At 46.3% G+C, this 18,226-nt stretch overlaps 1 pseudogene; it reads left to right on the forward strand.

Annotated features, from left to right (window-relative positions):
- The window catches only part of LOC125533013, a 69,878-nt pseudogene extending 65,470 nt beyond the window's left edge, over positions 1 to 4,408 (forward strand).
- The last annotated feature ends 13,818 nt before the right edge of the window (positions 4,409 to 18,226 follow it).

An 18,226-nucleotide genomic window follows, 5' to 3' on the forward strand; every position in this document is an offset into this window, starting at 1 on the left:
GCTAGATGGCTTCTTCTCTCTTTTTGGATCTCAATACAATGTTCTCCCCCTCTCTTGTGGAGATCTATTCGATGTAATCTTCTTTTTGCGGTGTGTTTGTTGAGACCGATGAATTGTGGGTTTATGATCAAGTCTATCTATGAACAATATTTGAATCTTCTTTGAATTCTTTTATGTATGATTGGTTATCTTTGCAAGTCTCTTCGAATTATTAGTTTGGTTTGGCCTACTAGATTGATCTTTCTTGCAATGAGAGAAGTGCTTAGCTTTGGGTTCAATCTTGCGGTGTCCTTTCCCAGTGACAGTAGGGGCAGCAAGGAACGTATTGTATTGTTGCCATCGAGGATAACAAGATGGGGTTTTCATCATATTGCATGAGTTTATCCCTCTACATCATGTCATCTTGCTTAAGGCGTTACTCTGTTTTCATTAACTTAATACTCTAGATGCATGCTGGATAGTGGTCGATGAGTGGAGTAATAGTAGTAGATGCAGGCAGGAGTCGATCTACTTGTCTCGGACGTGATGCCTATATACATGATCATGCCTAGATATTCTCATAACTATACTCAATTCTGTCAATTGCTCAACAGTAATTTGTTCACCCACCGTAGAATACTTATTCTCTCGAGAGAAGCCACTAGTGAAACCTATGGCCCCCGGGTCTATCTTCATCACATTAATCTCCTACTACTTTGTTTTCTTTCGGTAACGGAGCTCACGAGATTTTCTACTTTGAGTTTTGTGTTGTGAAGTTTTCAAGTTTTGGGTAAAGATTTGATGGATTATGGAACAAGGAGTGGCAAGAGCCTAAGCTTGGGGATGCCCATAGCACCCCCAAGATAATCTAAGGACACCTAAAAGCCAAAGCTTGGGGATGCACCGGAAGGCATCCCCTCTTTCGTCTACTTCTATCGGTAACTTTACTTCGAGCTATATTTTTATTCACCACATGATATATGATTTGCTTGGAGCGTCTTGTATGATTTGAGTCTTTACTTTTTAGTTTACCACAGTCATCCTTGCTGTACATATCTTTCGAGAGAGCCATACATGATTTGGAATTTTTTAGAATACTCTATGTGCTTCGCTTATATCTTTTGAGTTTCATAGTTTTTCTCTAGTACTTCACTTATATCTTTTAGAGCACGATGGTGAATTTGTTTTATAGAAACTATTGATCTCTCATGCTTCACTTAGATTATTTTGAGAGTCTTAAATAGCATGGTAATTTACTTAAAATCCTAATATGCTAGGTATTCAAGATTAGTAAAATTTTCTTATGAGTGTTTTGAATACTAAGAGAAGTTTGATGCTTGATGATTGTTTTGAGATATGGAGGTAATAATATCAAAGTCATGCTAGGAGCATGCGCGTAGTGCCGAGGTTTTTGATGACTTGTAGATTTTTGCAATAAGTATGTGAGTTGTTTATGACTAATGTTGAGTCCATGGATTATACGCACTGTCACCCCTCCATCCTTGCTAGCCTCTCCGGTACCGTGCATTGCCCTTTCTCACATTGAGAGTTGGCGTAAACTTCGCCGGTGCATCCAAACCCCGTGATATGATACGCTCTTTCACACATAAACCTCCTTATATCTTCCTCAAAACAGCCACCATACCTACCTATTATGGCATTTCCATAGCCATTCCGAGATATATTGCCATGCAACTTTCCACCATTCCATTTATCATGACACATTCATTATTGTCATATTGCTTAGCATGATCATGTAGTTGCCATAGTATTTGTGGCAAAGCCACCGTTCATAATTCTTTCATACATGTCACTCTTGGTCCATTGCATATCCCGGTACACCGCCGAAGGCATTCATATAGAGTCATCTTTTGTTCTAGTATCGAGTTCTAAATAAATAGAAGTGTGATGATCATCATTTTCTAGAGCACTGTCCCAAGTGAGGAATTATAAAAAAAAAAAGAAGAAAAAGAAAGGCCATATATAAAAAAAAGAGAAAGGCCAAATAAAAAAATGAGAGAAAAAGAGAGAAGGGACAATGTTACTATCATTTGCCACACTTGTGCTTCAAAGTAGCGCCGTAATCTTCATGATAGAGAGTCTCTTGTTTTGTCACTTTCATATACTAGTGGAAATTTTCATTATAGAACTTGGTTTGTATATTCCAACAATGGGCCTCCTCAAGTGCCCTAGGTCTTCGTGAGCAAGCAAGTTGGATGCACAGCCACTTAGTTCTTTTGAGCTTTCATACATTTATAGCTCTAGTTCATCCGTAGCATGGCAATCCCTACTCCTTGCATTAACATCAATCGGTGGGCATCTCCATAGCTCATTGATTAGCCTCGTTGATGTGAGACTTTCTCCTTTTTGTCTTCTCCACATAACCCCCCTCATTATATTATATTCCACCCATAGTGCTATGTCCATGGCTCACACTCATATATTGCGTGAAAGTTTATAGGTTTGAGATTACTAAAGTATGAAACAATTGCTTGGCTTGTCATCGGGGTTGTGCATGATGAGAGCATTCTTGTGTAACGAAAATGGAGCATGACTAAACTATATGATTTTGTAGGGATGAACTTTCTTTGGCCATGTTATTTTGAGAAGACATAATTGTTTTGTTAGTATGCTTGAAGTATTATTATTTCTATGTCAATATGAAATTTTGTCTTTGAATCTTTCGGATCTGAATATTCATACCACAATTAAGAAGAATTACACTAAAATTATGCCAAGTAGCACTCCGCATCAAAAATTCTGTTTTTATCATTTACCTACTCGAGAACGAGCATGAATTAAGCTTGGGGATGCTTGATACATCTCCAACGTATCTGTAATTTTTGATTGCTCCATGCTATATTATCTACTGTTTTGGACATTATTGGGCTTTATTATCCACTTTTATATTATTTTTGGATCTAACCTATTGACCGGAGGCCCATCCCAGAATTGTTGTTTTTTGCCTGTTTTAGGGTTTCGAAGAAAAGGAATATCAAACGGAGTCCAAACGGAAGGAAAGCTTCATGAACGTGATTTTCTCAACGAACAAGACCCAGGAGACTTGAACCATACGTCAAGACACAAAAGAGGAGACCATGAGATAGGACGGCGTGCCTACCCCCCCCTCCCCCCAGGCGCGCCCTCCACCCTCGTGGGCCCCCTGTTGCTCCACCGACGTACTCCTCTTCCTCCTATATATACCTACGTACCCCCAAACGATCAGATACGGAGCCAAAACCCTACCACCGCCGCAACTTTCTGTATCCACGAGATCTCATCTTGGGGCCTGTCCCGGAGCTCCTCCGGAGGGGGCATTGATCACGGAGGGCTTCTACACCAACACCATAGCCCCTCCAATGAAGTGTGAGTAGTTCACCTCAGACCTACGGGTCCATATAGTTAGTAGCTAGATGGATTCTTCTCTCTTTTTGGATATCAATACAATGTTCTTGCACTCTCTTGTGGAGATCTATTTGATGTAATCTTCTTTCTGCGGTGTGTTTGTTGAGACCGATGAATTGTGGGTTTATGATCAAGTCTATCCATGAACAATATTTGAATCTTCTCTGAATTCTTTTATGTATGATTAGTTATCTTTGCAAGTCTCTTCGAATTATCAGTTTGGTTTGTCCTACTAGATTGATCTTTCTTGTGATGGGAGAAGTGCTTAGCTTTGGGTTCAATCTTGCGGTGTCCTTTCCCAGTGACAGTAGGGGCAGCAAGGCACGTATTGTATTGTTGCCATCGAGGATAACAAGATGGGGTTTTCATCATATTGCATGAGTTTATCCCTCTACATCATGTCATCTTGCTTAAGGTGTTACTCTGTTTTCATGAACTTAATAATCTAGATGAATGCTGGATAGCGGTCGATGAGTGGTGTAATAGTAGTAGATGCAGGCAGGAGTCGGTCTACTTGTCTCGGACGTGATGCCTATATACATGATCATACCTAGATATTCTCATAACTATGCTCAATTCTGTCAATTGCTCAACAGTAATTTGTTCACCCACCGTAGAATACTTATTCTCTCGAGAGAAGCCACTAGTGAAACCTATGGCCCCCGGGTCTATCTTCATCATATTAATGTCCTACTACTTAGTTATTTCCTTTGCTTTTTTACTTTGCTTTTATTTTACTTTGCATCTTTATCACAAAAATTCCAAAAATATTATCTTATCATATCTATCAGATCTCACTCTCGTAAGTGGCCGTGTAGGGATTGACAACCGCTTATCACGTTGGTTGCGAGTATTTATTTGTTTTGTGCAGGTGCGAGGGACTCGCGCGTAGCCTCCTACTGGATTAATACTGTGGTTCTCAAAATCTGAGGGAAATACTTACACTACTTTGCGGCATCATCCCTTCCTCTTCGGGGAAAACCAACGCAGTGCTCAAGAGGTAGCAGCTAGCATTGGAACATAACAGAGAAATACAAAATATAGCTGCCAACATTGGAACATAGCTGCAAGGGGTCACTTAATTAGTGGAACATAGCAGAGAAATACAAAATATGTCATGACCAAACTGCAGTAACAACCAGCAGTCATATTCAACATTTAATTGAAGTATAAATAGTTGAAAGCCTGAGGCAACACGCAGTTAATTTGTACAGAACATGCAGATATTTCTGCTGCATTTTCATTCGTCTGAACAAAGCCTGCCTACTAAGTACCACTACTAACCCTCTCTTCTGAAGCTATAACTGAAGAAGATTGCATGTACAAGGACCACTACATAGATTCAGAGAACAACCACGACGGACAAACACACATTCAGGCTAACTCAGGTGAAAGCTTCTGCAATTCCAGCTTCACCAGAGACCCACCTCTCGGCCTACAGGATCACGGAAGGAACTAGCGCTAGTTCTACTAACTGAACTCAACTCCGGCACCACCGCTGCTTCTGTCCATCGCCGATTTGCCGGAGAAACAGAGTGTTTGCGGGCGGCCGCGACCCGTATGGGAGCTCGATGGATCCAGCGTTTGCGGGCACGGCGATGCGCATGGGCTAGCGCGTTGGGGTCCTACGGCTGCGCTTAGCATGCCTATGAGCTCAGTTGACTTTGACGGCGACGAGTGATACGTCTCCAACGTATCTATAATTTTTGATTGTTCCATGCTATTATATTATCAACCTTGGATGTTTTATATGCATTTATATGCTATTTTATATGATTTTTGGGACTAACCTATTAACCTAGAGCCCAGTGCCAGTTTCTGTTTTTTTCCTTGTTTTTGAGTTTTACAGAAAAGGAATACCAAACAGAGTCCAATTGACGTGCCAATTTTTGACGATTTTTTAAGGACCAAAAGAAGACCCCGAAGTAAAAGGGTTGGGCCAGGAGAGTCCCGTGCTGCCCATGAGGGTTGGGGTGCGCCCACCCCCCTGGGCGTGGGCCCCTGCCTCGTGGACAACCCGGAGACCCCCTGACGTGAGACCTACGCCAAAAAATCCTATAAATACTGAAACCTCCAGAGAACACAATAGATCGGGAGTTCCGCCGCCAGAAGCCTCCGTAGCCACCGAAAACCAATCTAGACCCGTTCCAGCACCCTGCCGGAGGGGGAAATCCCTCTCTGGTGTCCATCTTCATCATCCCGGTGCTCTCCATGACAAGGAGGGAGTAGTTCTCCCTCGGGGCTGAGGGTATGTAACAGTAGCTATGTGTTTGATCTCTCTCTCTCTCATGTTCTTGAGGTGGTACAATCTTGATGTATCGCGAGCTTTGCTATTATAGTTGGATCTTATGATGTTTCTCCTCCTCTACTCTCTTGTAATGGATTGAGTTTTCCCTTTGAACTTATCTTATCGGATTGAGTCTTTAAGGATTTGAGAACACTTGATGTATGTCTTGTGTGGCATACCTGTGGTGACAATGGGGTATTCTATTGATCCACTTGATGTATGTTTTGGTGATCAACTTGCGGGTTCCGCCCATGAACCTATGCATAGTGGTTGGCACAAAATCTCGTCTTGACTCTCCGGTAGAAACTTTGGGGCACTCTTTGAGGTCCTATGTGTTGGTTGAATAGATAGATCTGAGATTGTGTGATGCATATCGTATAATCATACCCACGGATACTTGAGGTGACATTGGAGTATCTAGGTGACATTAGGGTTTTGGTTGATTTGTGTCTTAAGGTGTTATTCTAGTACGAACTTTAGGGCTGTTTGTGACACTTATAGGAATAGCCCAACGGATTGATTGGAAAGAATAACTTTGAGGTGGTTTCGTACCGTACCATAATCTCTTCGTTTGTTCTCCGCTATTAGTGACTTTGGAATGACTCTTTGTTGCATGTTGAGGGATTGTTATGTGATCTAATTATGTTATTATTATTGAGAGAACTTGCACTAATGAAAGTATGAACCCTAGGCCTTGTTTCCTAGCATTGCAATACCTTTTGTGCTCACTTTTATCATTAGTTACCTTGCTGTTTTTATATTTTCAGATTACACAAACCTTTATGTACTATCCATATACCACTTGTATCACCATCTCTTTGCTGAACTAGTGCACCTATACAATTTACCATTGTATTGGGTGTGTTGGGGACAGAAGAGACTCTTTGTTATTTGGTTGTAGGGTTGCTTGAGAGAGACCATCTTTATCCTACGCCTCCTATGGATTGGTAAACGTTAGGTCATCCACTTGAGGGAAATTTGCTACTGTCCTACAAACCTCTGCACTTGGAGGCCCAACAACGTCTACAAGAAGAAGGTTGTGTAGTAGACATCAACGAGCACGTCTACAGCAGCGAGTTCGGCCCCGACGAGCACGATGGCTAAAGGTGCGGAAAGTCGAGAAGGAAGAGGGGAGAGGAGGCGGAGCTCACCGGGGAGGCGCAAGGAGGCCCTGCGAGAGCTTAGTAGCAGCAGAGGTGGCCGGAGTTGAGGAAGACGGCGGCGACCCAAGGAAGAAGACAAGGTGGATCCGGTGTTGTGTGGCTCCTTGGCTCGCGCGCGTCGACGTAGAGGTAGTAGCAGATGCCGGTGGAGTGGTTGGACCATTCGGAGGAGCACAGGGGAAGGTGGTCGCTGCGGTGGTGGGCGACGAACGGCGACGGAGGTGATCGGGCGCGTGGATCTGGCGAGGAAGGGAGAGAGGCCAGAGGGAGAGGGGAGCAAGTGGGAGTGGATGGGGTTATTTTAGTGGGGGGAGGGTTAGCAATGGTGCACCTTTTAGGGGTGCGCCATAAAAGTTGGTATACCAATGGCGCACCATTTAGGGGTGCGCCGTAAACACCGTGATAGCAATGTCGCACCTTCTCCTGGTGCGCCATTACTAACTTTTTTTTGGATTTTTAGTTACATGTAATAATTTAAGATTTGAGATAAAAGAAAAGGAAAATGCAAATGGAGTGATAAAACAATTGTGCAAAGATTTAGAATTAGATGACATGGTTGAAATCAAGTGATACACATGTAATAATTTAGTTGCATGTAATAATTGAGCTTGCCACTGACACACACACACACGCGCGTGTCGTGATTCGATCTTAGCTATCTTTTCACAATCTTCTTGTCCTTATTTTTCGCAAATGGAGTTCTTCTCTTGAACGGACGTCCTTTAGGTAGGGTGGTCCTGCTTCTTCTTGTGGTGTATGGTACTTCATCATCGTCGTCATATTTCATCTTCGGGTCGCCGTACTTGTCGAAGTCTTGCTCATTGGTGACACCATCCATTCCGACGATGTTCCTTTTGCCTCTCCTCACGACAACACGACCAGGCTTTGACTGGTCGGTAATGAAGAAGCATTGGTCCACTTGGGAAGACAGTACCCATGGCTCATTTTTCGCGATGACGTTTGCGTCCGCGTTCTTGGATTTGGCTTTGGGTATAACCATGGTGGTGAAATACCGGTATTCTTTTAGGACGCTCTTGGCAGCCGACACATGGCACTTGCCGCCACAGGCGCTGGCGGCGGGACCTGCCGCCGTGGGCGGTGGCGGCAGCCCAGGTATATAACCGGTTCTCGAGCAAGTAACGGAACAAGAAGAGGCTGGTGGCCCCTGCCGCCACATGCCATGACGGCAGGTTTGATGCGTGCGACGTGAAAATGTCTTAGTCCTCGCACTGCCGCTGCATGAAAGTATTTACTGGCTGCTGCACGTACATTCTGACGCATGCAGGCCATTATATGCATGGTCATACGTATACGCGGCAACAGCAAAGGCACCTGCATGGACGTACGGAGGTAAAAAGTCTAGCTTATACCAGGTCCCAGCCAGTAGTGGCAAACATTGCACGCAGCCAGCAAGGATCTAGAAGCTCTACAGATGGAGAGATGCAGCCGGAATAACACAGCTATCCGCAGGCGCATTGTCGCGCGCAGCAGCAGCTGCTGCCGCCTACAGGCGTGGCGGCAGGCCCACCTGGCCTCGCCCCGTTCTGTCACGCGGCACCTGAGATGAAAAACCTGTTGCCCCGAAGCTGCCGCCTGCGCTCATGGCGGCATGTCCCGCCGCCGGCGCCCGTGGCGGCAGGTGCCACGTGTCGGCTGCCGGACCTGCCGCCACTGTATATGTGGTCTTTTCTGTCAATACACCGTGCAGGTAGTTTTTTTGTCAATACGAATTCGTATGTAGTCTTTTTTGACAAAAACTCTCGGCTGCCGGCCCTGCCGCCATGACGTAAGTGGTCTTTTTTGTCAATACAGTGCGTAGATGGTCTTTTTTATCAATATGAAATCGTATGTGGTCTTTTTTGACAAAAAATCGTGCATAGGTTACACCATCGGTCGGCCGTAGCTGTGAGAGCAGATGGACAAGACGGCAGAAGGTGTGGGTGTTGCTACACCTCACCCGTGGCCGTGCGATCACCTCGTTGTGATGCGCCCAACAGCTCTCCACGTACATCCCCTAGCTCCCCCCCCCCCCCCCCTCACCCGGTAGGTGCCACTGCAGTGCCTCCTCTTGCCAACGAGCATACTCCACATCGAACATCGCCGCCTCTGCCAATTAATTGTTCATTCGTGCATCAACATTGTTAATTGAATGTGCTTGGGTTAGAGGACTCCCTATACAGACATACACACACGAATGTGCATACAAATTGGATAGAAAATGAGTAGAGATTGAGGCTCGATTCTTCTCGCCATTAATGCAACTGGTTGCTTGTGCAAAAACAGTACCTTAGCTCTTGTATTGTGGAGTTCTTGTTCGATCTGAGCTAGCCTGATCCTGCTGGACAAGAGCCGTTCGATATAAGCCTGATAGAGAATGGTTCAAGTACATGCTTTTACCTGTGTTAGAGCTTAGAATAATCACAGCCATTAAATCTAGAATGGGTGGCATCAAAGATAGCTAAAGAAATTGCTTTTAGGGAGTTAAGTATAGGGGTTCGGTTAGATCCAACCACTACCTAACTCCTTCAAATTTAAGGAGCTATGGTTTAGGACAACATTTAACGAGTTATAGGATAGGGTGTCGGCTATTGTTGGGCCTGCAGAACTCCATCAAGAAGGGAAGAACCAGAAGAGCACATTTATTTCCAGACGGCAAGGAGGCAGCAATTCCGCCATAGCTGGAAACCGCTTAAAGAATGAAGCACGAGAATGAAAAAAAATATCTCATAAGAGCTTTACTTACAATGGTTGAATGATTATTGACGCTAATTTCGAAAGGATCGGGAGCATCAATCCATGTTACTTCATCCAATCACACGCTAGAACTGACTAAGAATGTCGATACACCTAGGAAAAAATCTCACTATGTTCTTATTGACTGTACCCATGTCTGTGTGCAAATTAACGAATGGTGGGTCTTCTAGTATATACACTTTCATGTAATAGAAGATATAAATGGGAATGCATCTTTGAAAAAGTTTCACCCTCCTCGCGTCCCTCGCGTCGCCCCCGCCCTGGGCGACTCGGGGGCCTCCAACCCTAGGCACCACCGCCGCCCTCTCCTTCTCCTCCTCGCCCCGCCGCTGGGTGAAACCCGCGTGGTAGACGGCGGCGGCGGGGGACTCCCTCTCCCGCCTCCCCTTCTTCCGCAGGCGGCGGTGTCCTGCGGCGGTAGGCCTCGGCGAGCGGTGGCGGGGCACGGGGCACGCGGCGGCGAGCCTCGGCAGGCGGTGGCGGCTGTGCGCGGGGCTGACTCCGGAGCGACGGCGCGGGCTTGGATCCATCGCGGATCTGACCTGTGGGCGCAGCCTCGGCCTCCCCTGCTCGGTCGACGGGTCTCGTGGGGGGCTTCCCCGTCCTGAGATCTGCCAAGCGGGATCATCCAGATCCCGCAAGGACGGCGGCGACCCGTGCACGAGAGATGGGAGGTCTTCGATCAGATCTGGGTGAAAACCCTGCTATTGGCTATTCAAGGCCGGCGATGGCGACGCTGTCTGCGCGTTCCCTTCCTGAAGGCATCGTCGTGGAGATGTTCAAGGCCACTCTCTGCTATCTCCGGGGGAAACCCTAGATCAGTAGATCGGATGACGCGGCTCTCTGGTGTCGTTTTCCCCCATGGGCGTCATTCTTGGAGGTGCACACGGGCTCGAGGGACTAGAGGACGGCGACTCTGGTGGAGCGGTGCTTCATCTTTCCCATTGAAGGTGGCGATCTCGGCGGCGTGGTGCTGTTGAGACTCGGCGCTGATGCGCGGAGATGGACTCCCGCAGGAGAGGTTGCTGTCTGGCGTCATGGTGACGTCGATGCCTGAGTGGCCAGACAAGTAGAGCTTCAATATGACCTGAAGACGGACTTGTGGAAGATGGCGGGCGACGACACACGAGTGTGTCTAACCGGATTGTGTCCCAACCCGGTATGTGGCCTCTGGCTTCCAAATATGTTCGGCTTCCGGCTTTTGATGTTTAGGCTTAGTGAGTGTTTGGGTAGTGGCCCAGCTAGCACCCTTCATCATTTTGGATAGGAGTAGCGGCATGTGTTGCCAAGATGATGGATTCAGCACATGTTGTAAATACATTGTAAGGTCCTCAAGATAATCAATAAAGTGGCCGTATGCATCTCCAGATGCAGAGGCCGGGGGTCATCCTCCTTTTCTAAAAATCAAGGCAACTTTTTTTCTGTTACATTGCAACCGGTTGTAGGGTAACCTTTTACATTCTGTTGGCGCAAACCCGGAAACCATATGCACAAAGAAACTCAACTCGAGCATGAACTCGGAGCAATGGCAACGAACGCCGCGGCCGGCGAACCGGCCTGTATCTTCGCAACCTTTATTTACTGGGTTTGGCACTACTCAATGACCGCATCGCCTACGCCTTATACACGCAGCGCCCACGCATCGTCCCGCGCGCACCCGACGACCTCCACAGGCCGACATACGGCCCTGAGCTTCATCGCGCAGCCGCCAGCAAACGCCGCCACCGCCGGCACCCCTCCGGCAAAGGGACGACACCCAAGATGAACTAGCTTATGATATCAATTTTTGGCGCAAACCCGGAAACCATATGCATAAAGAAACTCAACTCGAGCACGAACTCGAAGCAATGGCGACGAACACTGCGGCCGGCGAATCGGCCTGTATCTTGGCAACCTTTATTCACTTGGCTTGGCACTACTCAATGACCGCATCATCTACGCTTTATACACGCAGCGCCCACGCATGCCTGACCCCCACCCACGCATCACACGGCCACCACTACCGGCCACTAACTCAAGGCCGGCTAACCAGTTAACTACCAATGCATGCACTAACAATAGGAGCTGCACGACCACCACGCACGGCCACCATGCAAGTCCACTTCCAGCGCATCCGTAGCATGCTCTCAACGACCATACGAGTCGAACGTTCAGCTAACTACATGCAGCTCCGGCCGCGCGCTGCCTCCAACAGACCGTAACAGCCCCTGTGCATGCAGCTCCTTTACGATGTGAGAACGAACTCCCGCCGGCACACACCCCTGTGCCCAGCACGGACCAGACCTAGCGCGCCGACGCCAATCACCACCGCACGGGCACGGACATGGCTTATTGCCAACACATTCTATATGGTTGTCTTAGCATTACACACAAAGGATCATACTGCATAGATTCTGGATGTGCTCCAGTACAATAGGCATATAATAAAAGTAGGTGCTTCTCAACATCCTCATCACACTCTTTTGCCATGTTCTCCTGCCTAAAAAGGTAACTTATAAATACGTGTATGTTTGTACTACAACTTTTTTGGGTTGGTCACAGTGGAGTAGAAGCCGAGGCCAATTCTTCCATATATCGAGTGTATATGTGCATATTGACCATGACTTCACTGCTTCACCAACCATTGCGTCGGTTGCAAACTTTACTTGTATGTACTAATAGTGCCATAAGACTAGCCACAGTGGGAGTAACTTTAATAGTAACATCGAGTTCAACTCAGCAAATTTGCTTATGTGGCAATGAGTTAATGAGGAAAGAGGTAGTTACAGTAACTTAGCTAGTTACTGTAACATCACATGTCCCAATGCAATATGAGTCTATAACCTAATAAATGAATCCTTGCATGTTACCACACTTAAGTTACTACGCACTATGAAGGTAGTAACATAGTCTAGTATACATGTATGTTACTAGTGTAAATATTTTGAGAGCAAAAACACTAGCTATTTCAGCTTATCCCCCCCCCCCCCGCCCCTCTCTCGCACTCTTCATTCGAGATCGTATGGGTGCCAAACATTCAGAAGTCAAAGCAAGCGACTCTACAAACCTATGTATGCACAGGGAGCACCAAACTACAAAAACAAACTATGCCTTGTAGCTCACTCATAAAAAAAAGAGTATGCTTGGAACAGAAGGAACTCACAATTCAATGTGAGGAAGCAATGGTATTGTAAACTAAATTATGTGAACAGATGCACCAGTTCCTTGAATTGAAGCCAGAGCGCTACGGTGATGGTCACCCCCCATATAGTTTCAAGCATAAACTATGTTTCCAAAACTACATAAAACTCAAGAAGTTACACACGGTTATATAAAAATCTATTTGGGCACATGGAGCAAACATACAACAACATTTTTGTACCGCATTTCTTGGCCTCAAAACTAAATGCCTTACTAGCAAAACCATAGAAGTACAATCAAGCTTGAAGCTGTTCGGACCTCCTTGGTGTTATTTCTTTCAACTTCAGACTAGCACGTGATTTTGCTTTTGTGCCACTAGTACACGATGCTAGAGCTAAGAATGTGACAGCCTAAATCAATGTAATTATGGAATCATAAGAGAGAGAATTGATCTTCCTTCTTGGCTCTTTCTTAAAAAAGAAGAATGTACCTTGCACTAGGGAGGACTAACGGACGTTTTTTTGTGAAAAGGGGGGCTCCCCGGCCTCTGCATCAGAGTGATGCATACGGCCATCTTATTAACCAAATAAAGCAGTGCCAACATGGTCCCAAGGTCTCCAAAAGTAAAAATAAAGCAGAGAAGGCTCACACAGAGCCATGCAAGGCTAGAAACACCAACTAGCCACGAAAAGACGTCACAACCGGCTGGCTAAAAATAAATAGGTAAACTAATTGCCTATCCTATTACATGACCGCCATCCAAACCGATTGAAGATATCCCGAGCTACCATCTCCCAGCGGAAAGATCCAGTAACCAAATGCTCCCCGGCTTCCATCGGAGTGAGTAGCGACCGCGAACGGATCAGTGTCGTGGTTTGGAATATAACCTGCAAAAAATGGATATGTGATATTCTATTAAAAACCAAATCATTTCTGCAAGTCCAGATAGTCCACAGCAACGCGCGAACTCCAACCCGAATGTGTTTCGCTAAGTCAGGCTCAATCCCATTAAGCCATGTCCCAAATAACGCGTTGACAGAATTCGGTGGATTGATATTAAAAGCAATGTGGACCGTTCGCCAAAGGACTTTGGCCAACGGGCAATCAAAAAAGAGGTGTCTGATTGTCTCATCCCGATCACAGAAACTACACCTAGTAGGTCCTGTCCAATTACGCTTTATCAAGTTGTCCTTGGTTAAAATAACTTGTTTATGAACAAACCACATAAACACTTTTATTTTCAAATGAACTTTGACAGCCCAAACATGCTTGGATGTAGGAATGGAGTTTGAATTAATAACATCAATATACATTGATTTAACCGTGAATACTCCAGACTTAGTCAGTTTCCAGCGTAATTCATCGGGTTGTTGACAAAGTTGAACCTCCATCAGTCTCCTAACTAGACGGAGCCATTCTTCCCAACGATTGCCCGCTATAGACCGTCGAAACTGAATATTAAGGGGGATAGATTGAAATACCGAGGCGACGAACATCTCACGTCGTCGGACAATACGGTACAAAGACGGATATTGGATGGCCAAGGGTGTATCGCCGAACCAAGTATCCTCCCAGAAACGTGTACTAGCGCCGTTTCCAACAACAGACTTCATCCTATTAAACAAAGATTGTTTGACTTTCATCAGTCCTTTCCAGAAAGGTGAATCAGTCGGCCTGACTATGACCTGGGACAAAGTTTTGTCTGGGGGTACTTGTTGTGAAGGATTTGAGCCCACATAGTATCATTCTCCGATGAGAGCTTCCACAGCCACTTGCTAAGAAGGCATCTATTCTTAACTTCTAGATTCGCAATACCAAGACCCTCTTGGTCTTTCGGTCTACAGATGATATCCCATTTAGCAAGCCGATATTTTCTTTTAGGCTCATCACCCTGCCAAAAGAAACGCGATCGATAAAAGTCCAGTCATTTCCTAACACCAACTGGGACCTCAAAGAACGATAGGAGAAACATAGGCATACTCGTGAACACCGAATTTATCAGGATTAATCGGCCTCCATACGACATGAGCTTACCCTTCCAGCAACTCAGTTTCTTCTCAAATCAGTCCTCCATGCACTTCCATTCTCTGTCTGTCAGCCGACGATGGTGTATTGGAATACCTAGGTAAGAGAAGGGTAACTCTCCCAACTTGCACCCAAACAATTGCCTATAAGCCTCCTGTTCTTCTTTGGCTCTACCAAAACAGAACAGCTCGCTCTTATGAAAGTTAATATTTAACCCGGTCAATTGTTCAAATAGGCATAACACAAGCTTCATATTTCTCGCCTTAGCCAAGTCATGCTCCATAAAGATAATTGTATCATCGGCGTACTGAAGGATGGATACACCTCCATCAACAAGATGAGGTACCAATCCACCTACTTGACCATTTTCCTTAGCCCTTCCTATCAAAATTGGTAACATATCCACCACAATGTTAAACAGGATAGGGGACATCGGATCTCCTTGTCTTAGGCCTTTATGTGTTTGGAAGTAATGACCTATATCATCATTTACTTTAATTCCCACACTACCTTTTTGCGTAAATGATTCAACCTGTCGGCGCCAGGCTTCATCACATCTTTTCATACGCAATGACTGTTGGAGGAATGGCCATTTGACCTTATCGTATGCTTTCTCGAAATCCACCTTCAAAATTACTCCATCTAACTTTTTGGAATGGATTTCATGGAGCGTTTCATGCAGGACGACCACCCCTTCAAGGATATTTCTGTCCGGCATGAAAGCAGTTTGGGATTGTTGCACCACAGAATGTGCAATCTGTGTGAGCCTATTAGTCCCGACTTTGGTGAAGATTTTGAAACTAACATTGAGGAGGTAGAACGGCCTGAACTGCTCAATTCTCACAGCATCCGTTTTCTTAGGAAGCAGTGTGATAGTTCCAAAATTCAAGTGAAATAAGTGAAGCTGTCCAGAGAACAGATCATGGAACATAGTTAATAAATCCCCCTTAATAATGTGCCATCACTTTTTATAGAACTCGTCCGGGAATCCATCCGGTCCGGGCGCCTTATTGTTTTTCATCTGTGCAATAGCATCAAACACCTCCTTCTCTGAGAACGGGGCAACCAAAATATCATTGTCGGCAGCCGATAGTTGAGGCACATCCTCAGTCCTGGACTCATGGAGGGACACACAATTATCCTCCGGAGGTCTAAATAACTGCCTATAATACTCAGTAATATATGTTTTTAGGTTATCCTGTCCTAAAATCGTGCCCTCATCTTGTTCAAGTTGGAATATTCGCTTCTTTCTGTGCTTACCGTTAGCAATCAAATGAAAGAATTGAGTATTAGCATCCCCTTGGACCACTTTGCGGACTTTAGCTCGCAAAGCCCACTTCAATTCTTCTTCGCGGAGCAGTTCTTTCAACCTCTTCTCCACCTCAGTTTTAACCTGGAGCTCAGCTGGCAGCAAAATCATGGATTCGGCCTTTATGTCTAGGGCCTGTATAAGAGAAAGGAGTATCCTTTTCAATCTTATACACACCACTGAGGTGTTTATCCCAACCCCGTAAGAAACTTCTCAAATGCCTAATCTTATTCTGCCAACGCTCGACCGCAGTCGTACCTCCTGCACCCCTAGCCCCTTCCTTGGCAATCAGGTCCAAGAACCCCTCGCGTTCGAACCATGACATCTCGAAAGAGAAGGTGTTCTTGTTACCCACGTGGTTCGGCTCCCCTGAGTCCAGGAACAAGGGTGTGTGATCGGATATTCCCCGCGAGAGAGCTTGCACCGTAACCAAAGGGAACTTTTGTTCCCACTCCACGCTCGCGAGAACTCGATCAAGTTTTTCGTAGGTTGGGTTTGGCAGAGCATTAGCCCAGGTAAACTTTCTACCAGAAAGCTCTATCTTCCTCAGATCCAAGCTTTCAATAATGTTATTGAACATAAACGACCACCTGCCATCAAAGTTATCATTATTCTTCTCCTCTATCCTCCTAATGATATTGAAATCACCCCCAACTAAAATTGGGAGCTGTTCTGACCCACAGATTCGAACAAGGTCCGCTAGAAACTCCGGTTTAAGCTCGGGTTGTGCGGCACCATAAACCGCCACCAAAGCCCAGTTGAAACCATCTACTTTAGACCTGACTCGAAACTTAACCGCGAAGTCGCCCATTACTACACTTCGGACTCCAAGCGAATCACATCTCACACCTAGCAAGATACCACCCGATCTTCCTCGCGGAGGGAGGCAATGACAATCGAAATCAATACCACCCGCAAGAGAGAACAGAAACTGGGGCGCAAAGTTTTCTTTACCAGTCTCCGATAGAGTAATGAAATCTAAACGCTGCTCTAAAGATGCCTCAGCAAGAAACCTTCTTTTAGACAAGTCCTTTAGACCTCTGCTATTGCAAAAGATTCCTTTCATATTTCGTCGTGGAATTTTTTAGTAGTCTGAATCCTAGCACTCCTACGAACTGCATAATCGGGATAGATCTTCCGTTTCCACTTGCGCTTTGGTTTACTAGGCTCTGACGCCCGGTCCTCATAACCGGGTTGAACGATACTGCCATCGGCAGTCTCTAGGGGCACATCATCGTCCTCAGACTCATGATTGAGGGGTGCTAGATCCGCACACAAAGTATCGAGCACTCTAACCCCTAACGCATCAATCTCATCATCATTCATCGGTTTAACCGCTGCAAGATTACGAATAGTCTCTAAGGCACGCTGCGCCTCCAAATCTAACAGATCATTCACCGAATTGGAAATCTCACTATCAGTAGCACCTAGTGAAACTCCTAATTGGTTTGCATTATTTATAATCTCCTCATTAGAAAAATGCAATAAAAAATTAGATATGTTGACAGACATACCAGAAGAGATCGCAGCCTCCTAAAGCTTCGCCACCCTCATAGCGCACCGCTGCTGCATATCATCAACCTCCGGGAGCTCATGTATACGAGCACTCATCCGTATCCCCGTCGAGACGGGGTCCGGGATCCCGCCAAAAGCAACGACCTCCTCCCTAGTAAAGTCTCGCGCTGAGTCCCTCAAAGGGTCAACCGAGGTTACCGGAGGAGGCGGCTGCGGGCTCCCAAGCCCCTCGGTCAAATGCCCCATGCTGGGCTCCAGATCCACGGATACGACAGGAGAGGGGATGACGGGGGCCGCCTGCCCGCTGCCTCCTCCCACCTCACCTACCGGCGCAGAGTGGAGCACCGTCGACGTCGGAGACGCGGTCCTCCTAACCGTCGAAGATGAAGGAGGAGCCAGGGCCACCTGCCCCAGCCCCCCTCCCTAGCGCTGCTGCTGGCATGGTTATCGCCGCCACAACCGGAGTAGCAGGATCCGAGGCCTCCTGCCTCGGCCTCCCTCCCCCAGCGCTGACCGACCCCAGCATGACCGACGTCACCGGCGTCGGGATATGGAGAGGAGAAGTCAAGGCCTCCTGCCCCGAACCCTCTCCCCCAGCACCAACTCAGATGCAGCCATCTGCGCCGGAGCCTCGACCACAGGAGGAGCAAGGGAAAGAGAAGAAATCTC

The sequence above is a fragment of the Triticum urartu genome, chromosome 1 (assembly GCF_003073215.2).
Source record: "Triticum urartu cultivar G1812 chromosome 1, Tu2.1, whole genome shotgun sequence".
Lineage (NCBI taxonomy): Eukaryota > Viridiplantae > Streptophyta > Magnoliopsida > Poales > Poaceae > Triticum > Triticum urartu.